This window comes from Triticum urartu, chromosome 6A (assembly GCF_056163025.1).
Source record: "Triticum urartu cultivar PI428250 chromosome 6A, HENAU_Tu73, whole genome shotgun sequence".
Lineage (NCBI taxonomy): Eukaryota > Viridiplantae > Streptophyta > Magnoliopsida > Poales > Poaceae > Triticum > Triticum urartu.
This window is the reverse complement of record NC_141878.1, coordinates 412,487,386-412,493,385: the sequence shown is the minus strand read 5'-3', so window position 1 is coordinate 412,493,385 and position 6,000 is coordinate 412,487,386.

Here is a 6,000-nt window from a genome sequence, read left to right as displayed (position 1 = left end):
CGCTGGTGCGATCCAGGGTGTGAACGGTGGCCTTGATCTCGGCATGGTCGAATGGAGCCACCAGCGCCGCCCCATCCACCACGGGAGTGTCGACGTAGAGAGCCGGCAGATTGAAGCGCCAGGTGGGGGGCCTGGGCTGGCCCAGCAGAGCCGAGTAGAAGCCCAGCAAGGCAGCGGCCTTGCCTGCATGGTCCACCACCCGCACCCCTTCAACTTCTAGCACCCCGATTGTGTTGCAGCGTCGTCGGGTGGAGGCAGAGGCATGGAAGAACTTGGTGTTCTCGTCACCTTCGCGGACCGCCCGGCGTTTCCCCCGCTACCGCCAGTGCACGCACTTCCGGCGAACCGAAGCAGCAAGGGAAAGCCGCGCGTCGATACGGAGGGACGCCTGAGCTGCAGAGAGGTCACGTGTTTCTTCCCAAAAATCGAATAGATCAATCAAGAAACGACACTCGTTGTCAAAGGTGGGGATGAAACGGTGTTGCTTTTTCCATACCTTGGCAGCGTACCTAAATGCCTTTTTCTGGGCAGAGCACCAGCAGCGCCAGAGCCACGGACCGTACCCGACCAGGATGGGAGATCGGTAGGGAGGAAGGAATGATCTAGTAGCCAGGCATTTTCAAAGAAAAATCGCGACAGTTTGGGAATTTTGGTGGACGCGGTGACAAGGAGCGGCACGTGATCAGAGGTGGTGCGGGGGCGAGACTGAAGAGTTGTGTCCGGGAAGTCGGCGTCCCAAGAGTTGTCAAAAAAACGCCCGGTCAAGCCTATCTAGGATAGAGGGGTTTTGACGGTTCGACCAGGTGAAAAGCCGGTCTGAGAGGTGCAGCTCATGGAGCACAAGCGAGTTGAAAGCGGACGCGCGACCTGCGTGGAACCCCCCCCCCCCCCCCCACTCTTCTCGCTGCAGTGGCGAATGAGGTTGAAATCCCCAACCACGAGCAAAGCCCCAGAGACGCTGGGGGGAGGGTGAGCATGTCGTCGACAAAACTCGCAGTGAGAGAGTGGTCCGAGCGCGCGTACACGTTAGTCAGCGTTAGACACCCCCCCACCCCCCACCCCCCCTCCCCCCCGTGGAAGCGCAAGAAAGGGTGACTGTGAGCGAGAAAGTGGACTCCAAGGAGGAGACGAGAGAGAAGGGGGAGGGGTCACAGGCCGTAACCACCCCTCCACGGCTGCCATCGGCAAGCTTGCCGACGAACTGCGAAAGACGCCCTGCGAGGAACGAGACAGCTTTGCGAGAGTCGAGCTGAGCGAGTTTTGTTTCCTGAAGAGAAACAAAGCTGGGATCCGCGGAACAAACGGAGTTTTTAATAACATCACATTTATCCTTGTCCCCCAGGCCTTGGATGTTCCAAGATAAGAGGAGGAGAGACAGAACAGACGTACTACCCATTACAACAGCCAGCACCCGGACAGGAGGGGCGAACACTACGATACTTGGAAAAGAGGAAAAGGATACAACCACCCATGCTAATACAAACTACAAGCGCGACATGCATGGAGGCGTCAAGGCCAGAGAGGCGCCCCGGGGGGGAACACACATCAACGGACGTGCAACAGAGCAAGATCGAGCTAACAATCACCAGCCGCAGTCACCGGGGCGGCAGGGATGGAAGCGGTAGCCCGCAGATCGGACACAGGCTTCATGCCCAAAGGGGCGATCACCGAGTCCAGAAGCCGATCCTTCATCACCCTAGTCTTGAGACGGGGAGAATAGCCTGAAAGAGCGTCCTTGAGAGCACGCAGTCTGATGGCCTTGGTCTCCATACTGACCCAAGCGGGTGCCTCCTTCTTGGCGAGGCAAGCGCTGCGGTGAAACTCCTCGCCCTCAGCAGCCCGACCCCTGGCCATGGAAGCAACCACCTTCGGCTCGCCCCCCCCCCCCCCCGATCTCAGTGATGGACAGCTGGGAGCACGGGCTCCCAGAGCCAGAGACGAGCGTCGGGGCGGGGGATGGGGGGGTCGCGCGAGGCAGCAAGGCACCGTTACACCCAGCAACGAGCCCCACATCCGGATGTGGGCATGGGGGTGCCCCTAGGACACGCAGCACAGAGGCGAGCCTCTGCCCCCCCCCCCCCCCCGTGCCCGCGCCCACGAGCAGGCGCCGCAGCAGGGCCACCCCCGCGGGCACGCCCCAGGGGACGGCCGGGCAGCGGGGGGAGGTTGTGGGCGAAGGGGGGTGGCGGAGGGCGGAAGAATGGAATGTAGAGGCCCTCCCGCGTGTACGAGTCCGCCGCTGCCCAGGCACGCACATGCCACACCGTGACGACGCGCGCACCCCAGCATCCTCCGCGGGGCCAAACATTGCAGGGAACGTCGCGCGCATCCCTGAGCCGGACGACGACGCGGACCATGGCGAGCTCGCGCCCGGAGAGGACCAGATGGTCGATCTCGAGCACCTTGCCAAAGCAGGTGAAATCGGCATGGATGCCGACCGGGTTGAGGAACTCGGCAGCAAACCCAGAGGCCGCAAGAAGGACACAAGTGTTGACGTGGACGTCGCCCGTCCATAATCCTCCTCGCGGTGCAGCTCGATGCGCGCCCCCTCGTACAGGAAAGGCTGCCTAGCCATGGCCTCCTCGCGATCCGCCTCGGAGGGGAACCGGAGGTACATGGCACCCACCGCCGATGGGATGGTCTCCGGGAGGAGATGGCTGATCTAGCGGAGGACGGCAGCTTGAACCGCGGTGGTGTCGTTGTGGAAGGCAGTGAGGGGCTTGATGGTGACCACCGCGAGGCGCAGGGCCGCCGCGTAGTCACCATCAGGCATGAAAACCTCAGCCGAGTCCGGTCGCTGCGACTCCGCGCCAAAGGAGTTCCCGGACAATCGTGAGGACAGGGAGGACCCGGTCACAGGGAGCGACAGGCCCTCACCGCCCGTGTCGAGATCATCCAGGAGACGCGGCCTGGGAGGGGGGGCGGTGGAGACGGAGCCTTGCCCGGTTCCGAGTGGGCGAGCGCCGGGGGGAGGCCACCGGAGACGGGGGAGGAGACAAAACAACCACCGAGAGGGTAACATCACGGAAATGAGGGGCCGGCGGAGCCGCATCCTGGTTAGGAGTGCCACCCCCGAGGTCACAGGGCGGCGCACCCATTCCGTCGAGCAACAAGGAGGCGTCGCAAAGGCGAGCAGAAGGGTATGGGGTGGAGGCCCGTCGGGTGGGAGGAGGCGGAGGCGGCGGGGGTGGTGGGGTGGGGCGGATGGGAGAGGCGGCCGAGGCTGGAGGCGAGGGAAGCGGACAACGGGCAGCCATGGCACAACGAGGAGACCCCGCACGGTGGCCGGAGACTCTACAGCTGCAGCAGCGAACCGGATCCCGGCAGTCACGGACGAAGTGGCGTTCGGAGAGGCAGCGGTAGCACCCCGACAAAGAGACCGGAGGGATCGGCTGGTGTTTAGGTTTTGGACGAGGGGGAGGGGAGAGGAGAGCAGCTATATACGGGCTCATAGGGGAGGCGGTGAGGGGAGTAAACGTAGCGGGCCCCGGCGCCGCGAGGTAGTCAACCTCAACGGAGTCAATGCGTGGGGAACAAACGCTAGTGACGCTCGCTTTGTCGCTGTGAGCGGAGACCGCGCCCGTTGGCAAACCGGGGGCAGGATCTTTGGCGGCCCCACATAGCGCGCGGCGCGAATCAGCGATCGAAACGTCGACAGATGGGAGAGGCAGGACGCCCGTGAAATTAGAGTTGGACGGGATGGGGCGCCAGATAGGCATTAACCCTCTCGGCGTGCCGCGCCATCCGGGGCTCGAATTGACACTGGAGGGGCGGGGGTTGGGAGTAGAATGAATGCCCCACGCTTCTGCCCTGGCAGCCGCCGCACGGGCCCCATGCAGAGACCCATGCAAGGATAGGTTAATGGCGATCATGAGCCCCGGCCCGACGGTGAGCACGAAGCGGGGGACGGCGACGCTAGCTACCCAGACGGAGAAGACGAGGTCACCGACTTGAACAGCCGTGAGCTGCTCGCTTGGCAAGCAGAAGAAGTAGGAGAGGAGACCGGCAACCCTAGCCGCCAAGAAGCACGCCGTCGGGAAGGGGGCGATGGCCTAGATCTCTCCCGGAGCGGAGAGAGCAGGGAAGGTTGCAGGATCGAATGGGACCCCGGAGAGAAAGGAAGACATGACATGAGCATGGAAGGCAGTACCTGGTCTGGGCACGACGGCCGACACTGAGGCGCGGGGACTCTTGTCACTGGCGGTAGGCACAGGTTCGCCGCCAGGGTCGGGGCCGGCAACAGCAGCGGTCCTAGGCGATGGAGGCACATCTATGGTGGGAGGATCGCCGGTGGCAGGGCTCTCCGAGGCGCCTGTGGCCGGCCCCGGCGGGTCGCCCCATGGGTCGCCAAGCAGGTCACGAGAACACATCCTCCCACGGGTCGCTACAAAACTCTCCCAGCTGCCAGCCTTGTTGTTGCTGACCAGGAAGCTCGGCCAGGAAGCAGCTGTTGTTGCTACGTCACACCTACAGTTCCATATGCACACGGCCAGGGCCGCTGCTGCCCCTACAGTATTCCTATCTTTTGCTGTGCTGGATGTCCATGTCTAGAACAGGGTTCTCCAAGGCATTGAGCTTTGTAATAACGTGAAGTTGCCCATTTATATTTTTAAATGTTGCAATGGGCATCTAGAATTCTAGAGCTGCGCATCGGTGTTGTGATAGTCGCCACTCGTTCTCAATATGAGTAGCCGCCATGTTGCAATGGGCTAAAATTTTGTAGCCCCAAGATTAATTAATTGATTGATTCTACAAAAATTAAAAAATTTGTAGCTCTTTTCAAAAACAAGAAATCACACAAAGAACATTGCCATCATACAAAAATTAAAATATTCGTGCCACTAAAAATAATGGTAAAATAATTGACATGGCCTTAATAAAAAATCTAATGGTCTTAATGGTAAAACTGCCTTGTTCCTAATAATAAAAATATCATTCTCTTCAAAATAAAATGTCATGTAGTAGATGGAGATACCAATAGCAAATTTCAAAAGAAAATGTTCTTTAAAGAATATCTTCTCTTAAAAAACTCACTGGTTTCACAAAAGGCTTCCACCATGGTAGTTTGTTAATGAAACTGCCATGATCTAATTAATAAAATTGCCATGTTGGTTATAATAAAAGTATATGAACATTCTGATGATGATATATGAAACAATATTAGAACATTAGAAAAATGTCATATGACAAAAAGGATAGAATTACAAATTTCCATGATTTTGAAGGAAAATCTTTGTTGGTTACATGGAAACATTTCTAAAGATTATTGCCATGAAAAAATGCCATGTACTATTTTTTTAAATGCCATACTAAATAAATTGAAATTGACATGGTATAAGAATGATAAAAATGGCATGCTTAAATAATGCCATGTTGCATAACATATACAACATTGCATGTCACAAGTTTCAATGGCACACAAAAAATGCCATGCGAAAGTAAACTACCAATGCCTAACTAATAAAATTGACATGGTATGAAAAGTAAAAGTACCTTCGGGTATTTAATAAAATTGCCATGGCCAAAAAAGTTTCCATGCCACCAAACAAACTAACCTGATGAAATCAATATTTTTGCCATGGTGTAAATAATGAAATTGTCGTGATCTAAAGAATAATTTTGCCATGGTACATAACTTAAAATTGCCACAATCTAATTAAAAAATGCCATCGTCTAACTAAACAAATTACCATGTTACCTAAGATAAAGCTACCATGTTCTAAAATAGTAAAAATGCCATGGTCTAATTAGTGAAATTGCCACGCTGCCTATAATAAAGTTGCACATGGCACTACTAGCATGAGTAAAAAAATTATGATGTTATGATGACTATCTACATAATTGCTATGATAAGTAAATTGCCATGAGAACATTTAGAACATTCATGCAAAAATTTCCTTTTGGAAAACAGTTCAAAAAAAACATTCATACTATTTGGGCCCCTCCCCCTACCACCACAAAGGAAAAGATATATAAACTTTGCCACGTGATTTTTTTCAA